Genomic DNA, 14,030 nt, shown 5'->3' with positions numbered 1-14,030 from the left:
GATTCCAAGAGAAATTCATCAATATCACAACTCTGGAAAAATTTCTCATTTTTCGTCTTTCTCACCAACCAATCTCAACCAAATCTCTAGCATTCCATCCTAGTGGCTTTTAAACGAAGATTCCTTGAGAAAGCGGTCACTAGCACAGTTCAGCAATGTAGTTCTCATTTTCACTAGTCGCACAAACCCATCTGTTCCAAACGACAAGTAGACAATACTAGTGTCTTTTGAAGCATGAGGCCTTCTGAAATTTGTCCCTAGCACAGATCAGGGATGAATCGGTCATGTTTCGTTTTCTCACGGACCGATCTCTACCATCTGACCAGTAGTGCAGCATTAAACAAAGATTCCTTGAGAAATTGGTCACTAGCGCAGCTCGGGCAGCATTTTCGTATTTTTTCAATTTCTCACTCCCTGATCGCTATCAAACAATTAGAAGAGCATCCTAATGTCTTTTGAAGCATGATTCCTTGTGAAATTCGTCACTAGCACAGTTCAGGAATTTATTTTTCATTCTTTCTCTTTCTCATGAACAGATCTCTGCATAATGTCAGCTAGGCGATCCTAATGGCTTTGAAGGAATGATTCCAGGAGAAATTCATCAATATCTCAACTCTGGAAAAAATTCTCAATTTTCGTCTTTCTCACCAACCAATCTCAACCAAATCTCTAGCATTCCATCCTAGTGGCTTTTAAACGAAGATTCAGTGAGAAATTGGTCACTAGCACAATTCAGCAATGTAGTTCTCATTGTAATGTTTCTCACAAACCCCTCTCTTCGAAACCACAAGCAGACAATACCAATGTCTTTTCAAGCGTGATGCCTTCTGAAATTTGTCCCTAGCACAGATCAGGACTGAATCGCTCATGTTTCCTTTTCTCACGGACCGAGCTCTACCAACTGACCAGTAGTGAATCCTAGTGGCGTTTCAACAAAGATTCCTTGAGACATTTGTCACTAGCGCAGCTCAGGAAGCATTTTCACATTTATTGTTTTTCTCCCCAGTAGATTCCCTACCAAACCATTAGCAAGGCATTCTAATGTCTTTTGAAGATGATTCCATGAGAACTTTCTGTCTAGCACAGATCAGGAAGTTAATTCGCGTTTTACATATATCCCACCAGGAACTAATCTCAAACTCCTAACAGAGCATCCTAGTGGCCTTTGAAGCACCACTCCATGAGAAATTTGTCCTAGCACTGATCAGGGATGTTTCTCTCATTTTTCGTCTTTCTCACAAACAGCTCTCTGCCCAATGTCCCGTACTACATCCTAATGGCTTTTACAGCGTGAGGCCATGAGAAATTTCTCACCTTCACAGATGAGGACTATAATTCGCATTTTCAATATTTAGCGGGAACCTATCTCTTTCAAAGCAATAGCAGGGCATCCTAATTGCTTTTAAAAGACGATTCCTCGAGAAATTTTTACCGAGTTCAGATCAGCAATGGAGGTCTCATTTTCCCTAATTGGACAAACCCATTTCTTCAAAACCACAAGCAGACAATACTAATGTCTTTTGAAGCATGATTCCTCGTGAAATTTGTCACTAGCACAGTTCAGGAATTTATTTTTCATTCTTTCTCTTTCTCACAAACAGATCCCTGCCAAGTGTCTTCTAGGCGATCCTAATGGCTTTGAAGGCATGATTCCAAGAGAAATTCATCAATATCACAACTCTGGAAAAATTTCTCATTTTTCGTCTTTCTCACCAACCAATCTCAACCAAATCTCTAGCATTCCATCCTAGTGGCTTTTAAACGAAGATTCCTTGAGAAAGCGGTCACTAGCACAGTTCAGCAATGTAGTTCTCATTTTCACTAGTCGCACAAACCCATCTGTTCCAAACGACAAGTAGACAATACTAGTGTCTTTTGAAGCATGAGGCCTTCTGAAATTTGTCCCTAGCACAGATCAGGGATGAATCGGTCATGTTTCGTTTTCTCACGGACCGATCTCTACCATCTGACCAGTAGTGCAGCATTAAACAAAGATTCCTTGAGAAATTGGTCACTAGCGCAGCTCGGGCAGCATTTTCGTATTTTTTCAATTTCTCACTCCCTGATCGCTATCAAACAATTAGAAGAGCATCCTAATGTCTTTTGAAGCATGATTCCTTGTGAAATTCGTCACTAGCACAGTTCAGGAATTTATTTTTCATTCTTTCTCTTTCTCATGAACAGATCTCTGCATAATGTCAGCTAGGCGATCCTAATGGCTTTGAAGGAATGATTCCAGGAGAAATTCATCAATATCTCAACTCTGGAAAAAATTCTCAATTTTCGTCTTTCTCACCAACCAATCTCAACCAAATCTCTAGCATTCCATCCTAGTGGCTTTTAAAGAAGATTCCTTGAGAAATCGGTCACTAGCACAGTTCAGCAATGTATTTCTCATTTTCACTATTCGCACAAACCCATCTGTTCCAAACGACAAGTAGACAATACTAGAGTCTTTTGAAGCATGATGCCTTCTGAAATTTGTCCCTAGCACAGATCAGGGATGAATCGGTCATGTTTCCTTTTCTCACGGACCGATCTCTACCAACTGACCAGTAGTGCACCATTAAACAAAGATTCCTTGAGAAATTGGTCACTAGCGCAGCTCGGGAAGCATTTTCATATTTTTTCTATTTCTCACTCCCTGATCGCTATCAAACAATTAGAAGAGCATCCTAATGTCTTTTGAAGCATGATTCCTTGTGAAATTTGTCACTAGCACAGTTCAGGAATTTATTTTTCATTCTTTCTCTTTCTCATGAACAGATCTCTGCATAATGTCAGCTAGGCGATCCTAATGGCTTTGAAGGAATGATTCCAGGAGAAATTCATCAATATCTCAACTCTGGAAAAAATTCTCAATTTTCGTCTTTCTCACCAACCAATCTCAACCAAATCTCTAGCATTCCATCCTAGTGGCTTTTAAACGAAGATTCAGTGAGAAATTGGTCACTAGCACAATTCAGCAATGTAGTTCTCATTGTAATGTTTCTCACAAACCCCTCTCTTCGAAACCACAAGCAGACAATACCAATGTCTTTTCAAGCGTGATGCCTTCTGAAATTTGTCCCTAGCACAGATCAGGACTGAATCGCTCATGTTTCCTTTTCTCACGGACCGAGCTCTACCAACTGACCAGTAGTGAATCCTAGTGGCGTTTCAACAAAGATTCCTTGAGAAATTTGTCACTAGCGCAGCTCAGGAAGCATTTTCACATTTATTGTTTTTCTCCCCAGTAGATTCCCTACCAAACCATTAGCAAGGCATTCTAATGTCTTTTGAAGATGATTCCATGAGAACTTTCTGTCTAGCACAGATCAGGAAGTTAATTCGCGTTTTACATATATCCCACCAGGAACTAATCTCAAACTGCTAGCAGAGCATCCTAGTGGCCTTTGAAGCACCACTCCATGAGAAATTTGTCCTCGCACTGATCAGGGATGTTTCTCTCATTTTTCGTCTTTCTCACCAACCGATCTCTACCAACCTTTTAGCATTATATTTTAATCGTTTTCAGACAAGGATTCCTTGAAATATTGTCACTAGCACAGTTCAGGAATTTACTTTTCATTTTTCGTCTTTCTCACAAACAGCTCTCTGCCCAATGTCCCGTACTACATCCTAATGGCTTTTACAGCGTGAGGCCATGAGAAATTTCTCACCTTCACAGATGAGGACTATAATTCGCATTTTCAATATTTAGCGGGAACCTATCTCTTTCAAAGTAATAGCAGGGCATCCTAATTGCTTTTAAAAGACGATTCCTCGAGAAATTTTTACCGAGTTCAGATCAGCAATGGAGGTCTCATTTTCCCTATTTGGACAAACCCATTTCTTCAAAACCACAAGCAGACAATACTAATGTCTTTTGAAGCATGATTCCTCGTGAAATTTGTCACTAGCACAGTTCAGGAATTTATTTTTCATTCTTTCTCTTTCTCACGAACAGATCCCTGCCAAGTGTCTTCTAGGCGATCCTAATGGCTTTGAAGGCATGATTCCAAGAGAAATTCATCAATATCACAACTCTGGAAAAATTTCTCATTTTTCGTCTTTCTCACCAACCAATCTCAACCAAATCTCTAGCATTCCATCCTAGTGGCTTTTAAACGAAGATTCCTTGAGAAAGCGGTCACTAGCACAGTTCAGCAATGTAGTTCTCATTTTCACTAGTCGCACAAACCCATCTGTTCCAAACGACAAGTAGACAATACTAGTGTCTTTTGAAGCATGAGGCCTTCTGAAATTTGTCCCTAGCACAGATCAGGGATGAATCGGTCATGTTTCGTTTTCTCACGGACCGATCTCTACCATCTGACCAGTAGTGCAGCATTAAACAAAGATTCCTTGAGAAATTGGTCACTAGCGCAGCTCGGGCAGCATTTTCGTATTTTTTCAATTTCTCACTCCCTGATCGCTATCAAACAATTAGAAGAGCATCCTAATGTCTTTTGAAGCATGATTCCTTGTGAAATTCGTCACTAGCACAGTTCAGGAATTTATTTTTCATTCTTTCTCTTTCTCATGAACAGATCTCTGCATAATGTCAGCTAGGCGATCCTAATGGCTTTGAAGGAATGATTCCAGGAGAAATTCATCAATATCTCAACTCTGGAAAAAATTCTCAATTTTCGTCTTTCTCACCAACCAATCTCAACCAAATCTCTAGCATTCCATCCTAGTGGCTTTTAAACGAAGATTCAGTGAGAAATTGGTCACTAGCACAATTCAGCAATGTAGTTCTCATTGTAATGTTTCTCACAAACCCCTCTCTTCGAAACCACAAGCAGACAATACCAATGTCTTTTCAAGCGTGATGCCTTCTGAAATTTGTCCCTAGCACAGATCAGGACTGAATCGCTCATGTTTCCTTTTCTCACGGACCGAGCTCTACCAACTGACCAGTAGTGAATCCTAGTGGCGTTTCAACAAAGATTCCTTGAGACATTTGTCACTAGCGCAGCTCAGGAAGCATTTTCACATTTATTGTTTTTCTCCCCAGTAGATTCCCTACCAAACCATTAGCAAGGCATTCTAATGTCTTTTGAAGATGATTCCATGAGAACTTTCTGTCTAGCACAGATCAGGAAGTTAATTCGCGTTTTACATATATCCCACCAGGAACTAATCTCAAACTCCTAACAGAGCATCCTAGTGGCCTTTGAAGCACCACTCCATGAGAAATTTGTCCTAGCACTGATCAGGGATGTTTCTCTCATTTTTCGTCTTTCTCACAAACAGCTCTCTGCCCAATGTCCCGTACTACATCCTAATGGCTTTTACAGCGTGAGGCCATGAGAAATTTCTCACCTTCACAGATGAGGACTATAATTCGCATTTTCAATATTTAGCGGGAACCTATCTCTTTCAAAGCAATAGCAGGGCATCCTAATTGCTTTTAAAAGACGATTCCTCGAGAAATTTTTACCGAGTTCAGATCAGCAATGGAGGTCTCATTTTCCCTATTTGGACAAACCCATTTCTTCAAAACCACAAGCAGACAATACTAATGTCTTTTGAAGCATGATTCCTCGTGAAATTTGTCACTAGCACAGTTCAGGAATTTATTTTTCATTCTTTCTCTTTCTCACAAACAGATCCCTGCCAAGTGTCTTCTAGGCGATCCTAATGGCTTTGAAGGCATGATTCCAAGAGAAATTCATCAATATCACAACTCTGGAAAAATTTCTCATTTTTCGTCTTTCTCACCAACCAATCTCAACCAAATCTCTAGCATTCCATCCTAGTGGCTTTTAAACGAAGATTCCTTGAGAAAGCGGTCACTAGCACAGTTCAGCAATGTAGTTCTCATTTTCACTAGTCGCACAAACCCATCTGTTCCAAACGACAAGTAGACAATACTAGTGTCTTTTGAAGCATGAGGCCTTCTGAAATTTGTCCCTAGCACAGATCAGGGATGAATCGGTCATGTTTCGTTTTCTCACGGACCGATCTCTACCAACTGACCAGTAGTGCAGCATTAAACAAAGATTCCTTGAGAAATTGGTCACTAGCGCAGCTCGGGCAGCATTTTCGTATTTTTTCAATTTCTCACTCCCTGATCGCTATCAAACAATTAGAAGAGCATCCTAATGTCTTTTGAAGCATGATTCCTTGTGAAATTCGTCACTAGCACAGTTCAGGAATTTATTTTTCATTCTTTCTCTTTCTCATGAACAGATCTCTGCATAATGTCAGCTAGGCGATCCTAATGGCTTTGAAGGAATGATTCCAGGAGAAATTCATCAATATCTCAACTCTGGAAAAAATTCTCAATTTTCGTCTTTCTCACCAACCAATCTCAACCAAATCTCTAGCATTCCATCCTAGTGGCTTTTAAACGAAGATTCAGTGAGAAATTGGTCACTAGCACAATTCAGCAATGTAGTTCTCATTGTAATGTTTCTCACAAACCCCTCTCTTCGAAACCACAAGCAGACAATACCAATGTCTTTTCAAGCGTGATGCCTACTGAAATTTGTCCCTAGCACAGATCAGGACTGAATCGCTCATGTTTCCTTTTCTCACGGACCGAGCTCTACCAACTGACCAGTAGTGAATCCTAGTGGCGTTTCAACAAAGATTCCTTGAGAAATTTGTCACTAGCACAGCTCAGGAAGCATTTTCACATTTATTGTTTTTCTCCCCAGTAGATTCCCTACCAAACCATTAGCAAAGCATTCTAATGTCTTTTGAAGATGATTCCATGAGAACTTTCTGTCTAGCACAGATCAGGAAGTTAATCCGCGTTTTACATATATCCCACCAGGAACTAATCTCAAACTGCTAGCAGAGCATCCTAGTGGCCTTTGAAGCACCACTCCATGAGAAATTTGTCCTAGCACTGATCAGGGATGTTTCTCTCATTTTTCGTCTTTCTCACAAACAGCTCTCTGCCCAATGTCCCGTACTACATCCTAATGGCTTTTACAGCGTGAGGCCATGAGAAATTTCTCACCTTCACAGATGAGGACTATAATTCGCATTTTCAATATTTAGCGGGAACCTATCTCTTTCAAAGCAATAGCAGGGCATCCTAATTGCTTTTAAAAGACGATTCCTCGAGAAATTTTTACCGAGTTCAGATCAGCAATGGAGGTCTCATTTTCCCTATTTGGACAAACCCATTTCTTCAAAACCACAAGCAGACAATACTAATGTCTTTTGAAGCATGATTCCTCGTGAAATTTGTCACTAGCACAGTTCAGGAATTTATTTTTCATTCTTTCTCTTTCTCACGAACAGATCCCTGCCAAGTGTCTTCTAGGCGATCCTAATGGCTTTGAAGGCATGATTCCAAGAGAAATTCATCAATATCACAACTCTGGAAAAATTTCTCATTTTTCGTCTTTCTCACCAACCAATCTCAACCAAATCTCTAGCATTCCATCCTAGTGGCTTTTAAACGAAGATTCCTTGAGAAAGCGGTCACTAGCACAGTTCAGCAATGTAGTTCTCATTTTCACTAGTCGCACAAACCCATCTGTTCCAAACGACAAGTAGACAATACTAGTGTCTTTTGAAGCATGAGGCCTTCTGAAATTTGTCCCTAGCACAGATCAGGGATGAATCGGTCATGTTTCGTTTTCTCACGGACCGATCTCTACCATCTGACCAGTAGTGCAGCATTAAACAAAGATTCCTTGAGAAATTGGTCACTAGCGCAGCTCGGGCAGCATTTTCGTATTTTTTCAATTTCTCACTCCCTGATCGCTATCAAACAATTAGAAGAGCATCCTAATGTCTTTTGAAGCATGATTCCTTGTGAAATTCGTCACTAGCACAGTTCAGGAATTTATTTTTCATTCTTTCCCTTTCTCACGAACAGATCCCTGCCAAGTGTCTTCTAGGCGATCCTAACGGCTTTGAAGGCATAATTCCAAGAGAAATTCATCAATATCACAACTCAGGAAACATTTCTCATTTTTCGTCTTTCTCACCAACCAATCTCAACCAAATCTCTAGCATTCCATCCTAGTGGCTTTTAAAGAAGATTCCTTGAGAAATCGGTCACTAGCACAGTTCAGCAATGTAGTTCTCATTTTCACTAGTCGCACAAACCCATCTGTTCCAAACGACAAGTAGACAATACTAGTGTCTTTTGAAGCATGAGGCCTTCTGAAATTTGTCCCTAGCACAGATCAGGGATGAATCGGTCATGTTTCGTTTTCTCACGGACCGATCTCTACCATCTGACCAGTAGTGCAGCATTAAACAAAGATTCCTTGAGAAATTGGTCACTAGCGCAGCTCGGGCAGCATTTTCGTATTTTTTCAATTTCTCACTCCCTGATCGCTATCAAACAATTAGAAGAGCATCCTAATGTCTTTTGAAGCATGATTCCTTGTGAAATTCGTCACTAGCACAGTTCAGGAATTTATTTTTCATTCTTTCTCTTTCTCATGAACAGATCTCTGCATAATGTCAGCTAGGCGATCCTAATGGCTTTGAAGGAATGATTCCAGGAGAAATTCATCAATATCTCAACTCTGGAAAAAATTCTCAATTTTCGTCTTTCTCACCAACCAATCTCAACCAAATCTCTAGCATTCCATCCTAGTGGCTTTTAAAGAAGATTCCTTGAGAAATCGGTCACTAGCACAGTTCAGCAATGTATTTCTCATTTTCACTATTCGCACAAACCCATCTGTTCCAAACGACAAGTAGACAATACTAGAGTCTTTTGAAGCATGATGCCTTCTGAAATTTGTCCCTAGCACAGATCAGGGATGAATCGGTCATGTTTCCTTTTCTCACGGACCGATCTCTACCAACTGACCAGTAGTGCACCATTAAACAAAGATTCCTTGAGAAATTGGTCACTAGCGCAGCTCGGGAAGCATTTTCATATTTTTTCTATTTCTCACTCCCTGATCGCTATCAAACAATTAGAAGAGCATCCTAATGTCTTTTGAAGCATGATTCCTTGTGAAATTTGTCACTAGCACAGTTCAGGAATTTATTTTTCATTCTTTCTCTTTCTCATGAACAGATCTCTGCATAATGTCAGCTAGGCGATCCTAATGGCTTTGAAGGAATGATTCCAGGAGAAATTCATCAATATCTCAACTCTGGAAAAAATTCTCAATTTTCGTCTTTCTCACCAACCAATCTCAACCAAATCTCTAGCATTCCATCCTAGTGGCTTTTAAACGAAGATTCAGTGAGAAATTGGTCACTAGCACAATTCAGCAATGTAGTTCTCATTGTAATGTTTCTCACAAACCCCTCTCTTCGAAACCACAAGCAGACAATACCAATGTCTTTTCAAGCGTGATGCCTTCTGAAATTTGTCCCTAGCACAGATCAGGACTGAATCGCTCATGTTTCCTTTTCTCACGGACCGAGCTCTACCAACTGACCAGTAGTGAATCCTAGTGGCGTTTCAACAAAGATTCCTTGAGAAATTTGTCACTAGCGCAGCTCAGGAAGCATTTTCACATTTATTGTTTTTCTCCCCAGTAGATTCCCTACCAAACCATTAGCAAGGCATTCTAATGTCTTTTGAAGATGATTCCATGAGAACTTTCTGTCTAGCACAGATCAGGAAGTTAATTCGCGTTTTACATATATCCCACCAGGAACTAATCTCAAACTGCTAGCAGAGCATCCTAGTGGCCTTTGAAGCACCACTCCATGAGAAATTTGTCCTCGCACTGATCAGGGATGTTTCTCTCATTTTTCGTCTTTCTCACCAACCGATCTCTACCAACCTTTTAGCATTATATTTTAATCGTTTTCAGACAAGGATTCCTTGAAATATTGTCACTAGCACAGTTCAGGAATTTACTTTTCATTTTTCGTCTTTCTCACAAACAGCTCTCTGCCCAATGTCCCGTACTACATCCTAATGGCTTTTACAGCGTGAGGCCATGAGAAATTTCTCACCTTCACAGATGAGGACTATAATTCGCATTTTCAATATTTAGCGGGAACCTATCTCTTTCAAAGTAATAGCAGGGCATCCTAATTGCTTTTAAAAGACGATTCCTCGAGAAATTTTTACCGAGTTCAGATCAGCAATGGAGGTCTCATTTTCCCTATTTGGACAAACCCATTTCTTCAAAACCACAAGCAGACAATACTAATGTCTTTTGAAGCATGATTCCTCGTGAAATTTGTCACTAGCACAGTTCAGGAATTTATTTTTCATTCTTTCTCTTTCTCACGAACAGATCCCTGCCAAGTGTCTTCTAGGCGATCCTAATGGCTTTGAAGGCATGATTCCAAGAGAAATTCATCAATATCACAACTCTGGAAAAATTTCTCATTTTTCGTCTTTCTCACCAACCAATCTCAACCAAATCTCTAGCATTCCATCCTAGTGGCTTTTAAACGAAGATTCCTTGAGAAAGCGGTCACTAGCACAGTTCAGCAATGTAGTTCTCATTTTCACTAGTCGCACAAACCCATCTGTTCCAAACGACAAGTAGACAATACTAGTGTCTTTTGAAGCATGAGGCCTTCTGAAATTTGTCCCTAGCACAGATCAGGGATGAATCGGTCATGTTTCGTTTTCTCACGGACCGATCTCTACCATCTGACCAGTAGTGCAGCATTAAACAAAGATTCCTTGAGAAATTGGTCACTAGCGCAGCTCGGGCAGCATTTTCGTATTTTTTCAATTTCTCACTCCCTGATCGCTATCAAACAATTAGAAGAGCATCCTAATGTCTTTTGAAGCATGATTCCTTGTGAAATTCGTCACTAGCACAGTTCAGGAATTTATTTTTCATTCTTTCTCTTTCTCATGAACAGATCTCTGCATAATGTCAGCTAGGCGATCCTAATGGCTTTGAAGGAATGATTCCAGGAGAAATTCATCAATATCTCAACTCTGGAAAAAATTCTCAATTTTCGTCTTTCTCACCAACCAATCTCAACCAAATCTCTAGCATTCCATCCTAGTGGCTTTTAAACGAAGATTCAGTGAGAAATTGGTCACTAGCACAATTCAGCAATGTAGTTCTCATTGTAATGTTTCTCACAAACCCCTCTCTTCGAAACCACAAGCAGACAATACCAATGTCTTTTCAAGCGTGATGCCTTCTGAAATTTGTCCCTAGCACAGATCAGGACTGAATCGCTCATGTTTCCTTTTCTCACGGACCGAGCTCTACCAACTGACCAGTAGTGAATCCTAGTGGCGTTTCAACAAAGATTCCTTGAGACATTTGTCACTAGCGCAGCTCAGGAAGCATTTTCACATTTATTGTTTTTCTCCCCAGTAGATTCCCTACCAAACCATTAGCAAGGCATTCTAATGTCTTTTGAAGATGATTCCATGAGAACTTTCTGTCTAGCACAGATCAGGAAGTTAATTCGCGTTTTACATATATCCCACCAGGAACTAATCTCAAACTCCTAACAGAGCATCCTAGTGGCCTTTGAAGCACCACTCCATGAGAAATTTGTCCTAGCACTGATCAGGGATGTTTCTCTCATTTTTCGTCTTTCTCACAAACAGCTCTCTGCCCAATGTCCCGTACTACATCCTAATGGCTTTTACAGCGTGAGGCCATGAGAAATTTCTCACCTTCACAGATGAGGACTATAATTCGCATTTTCAATATTTAGCGGGAACCTATCTCTTTCAAAGCAATAGCAGGGCATCCTAATTGCTTTTAAAAGACGATTCCTCGAGAAATTTTTACCGAGTTCAGATCAGCAATGGAGGTCTCATTTTCCCTATTTGGACAAACCCATTTCTTCAAAACCACAAGCAGACAATACTAATGTCTTTTGAAGCATGATTCCTCGTGAAATTTGTCACTAGCACAGTTCAGGAATTTATTTTTCATTCTTTCTCTTTCTCACAAACAGATCCCTGCCAAGTGTCTTCTAGGCGATCCTAATGGCTTTGAAGGCATGATTCCAAGAGAAATTCATCAATATCACAACTCTGGAAAAATTTCTCATTTTTCGTCTTTCTCACCAACCAATCTCAACCAAATCTCTAGCATTCCATCCTAGTGGCTTTTAAACGAAGATTCCTTGAGAAAGCGGTCACTAGCACAGTTCAGCAATGTAGTTCTCATTTTCACTAGTCGCACAAACCCATCTGTTCCAAACGACAAGTAGACAATACTAGTGTCTTTTGAAGCATGAGGCCTTCTGAAATTTGTCCCTAGCACAGATCAGGGATGAATCGGTCATGTTTCGTTTTCTCACGGACCGATCTCTACCAACTGACCAGTAGTGCAGCATTAAACAAAGATTCCTTGAGAAATTGGTCACTAGCGCAGCTCGGGCAGCATTTTCGTATTTTTTCAATTTCTCACTCCCTGATCGCTATCAAACAATTAGAAGAGCATCCTAATGTCTTTTGAAGCATGATTCCTTGTGAAATTCGTCACTAGCACAGTTCAGGAATTTATTTTTCATTCTTTCTCTTTCTCATGAACAGATCTCTGCATAATGTCAGCTAGGCGATCCTAATGGCTTTGAAGGAATGATTCCAGGAGAAATTCATCAATATCTCAACTCTGGAAAAAATTCTCAATTTTCGTCTTTCTCACCAACCAATCTCAACCAAATCTCTAGCATTCCATCCTAGTGGCTTTTAAACGAAGATTCAGTGAGAAATTGGTCACTAGCACAATTCAGCAATGTAGTTCTCATTGTAATGTTTCTCACAAACCCCTCTCTTCGAAACCACAAGCAGACAATACCAATGTCTTTTCAAGCGTGATGCCTACTGAAATTTGTCCCTAGCACAGATCAGGACTGAATCGCTCATGTTTCCTTTTCTCACGGACCGAGCTCTACCAACTGACCAGTAGTGAATCCTAGTGGCGTTTCAACAAAGATTCCTTGAGAAATTTGTCACTAGCACAGCTCAGGAAGCATTTTCACATTTATTGTTTTTCTCCCCAGTAGATTCCCTACCAAACCATTAGCAAAGCATTCTAATGTCTTTTGAAGATGATTCCATGAGAACTTTCTGTCTAGCACAGATCAGGAAGTTAATCCGCGTTTTACATATATCCCACCAGGAACTAATCTCAAACTGCTAGCAGAGCATCCTAGTGGCCTTTGAAGCACCACTCCATGAGAAATTTGTCCTAGCACTGATCAGGGATGTTTCTCTCATTTTTCGTCTTTCTCACAAACAGCTCTCTGCCCAATGTCCCGTACTACATCCTAATGGCTTTTACAGCGTGAGGCCATGAGAAATTTCTCACCTTCACAGATGAGGACTATAATTCGCATTTTCAATATTTAGCGGGAACCTATCTCTTTCAAAGCAATAGCAGGGCATCCTAATTGCTTTTAAAAGACGATTCCTCGAGAAATTTTTACCGAGTTCAGATCAGCAATGGAGGTCTCATTTTCCCTATTTGGACAAACCCATTTCTTCAAAACCACAAGCAGACAATACTAATGTCTTTTGAAGCATGATTCCTCGTGAAATTTGTCACTAGCACAGTTCAGGAATTTATTTTTCATTCTTTCTCTTTCTCACGAACAGATCCCTGCCAAGTGTCTTCTAGGCGATCCTAATGGCTTTGAAGGCATGATTCCAAGAGAAATTCATCAATATCACAACTCTGGAAAAATTTCTCATTTTTCGTCTTTCTCACCAACCAATCTCAACCAAATCTCTAGCATTCCATCCTAGTGGCTTTTAAACGAAGATTCCTTGAGAAAGCGGTCACTAGCACAGTTCAGCAATGTAGTTCTCATTTTCACTAGTCGCACAAACCCATCTGTTCCAAACGACAAGTAGACAATACTAGTGTCTTTTGAAGCATGAGGCCTTCTGAAATTTGTCCCTAGCACAGATCAGGGATGAATCGGTCATGTTTCGTTTTCTCACGGACCGATCTCTACCATCTGACCAGTAGTGCAGCATTAAACAAAGATTCCTTGAGAAATTGGTCACTAGCGCAGCTCGGGCAGCATTTTCGTATTTTTTCAATTTCTCACTCCCTGATCGCTATCAAACAATTAGAAGAGCATCCTAATGTCTTTTGAAGCATGATTCCTTGTGAAATTCGTCACTAGCACAGTTCAGGAATTTATTTTTC

This window comes from Emys orbicularis, chromosome 22 (assembly GCF_028017835.1).
Source record: "Emys orbicularis isolate rEmyOrb1 chromosome 22, rEmyOrb1.hap1, whole genome shotgun sequence".
Classification (NCBI taxonomy): Eukaryota; Metazoa; Chordata; order Testudines; family Emydidae; genus Emys; species Emys orbicularis.
This window is presented reverse-complemented; position numbering follows the sequence as displayed.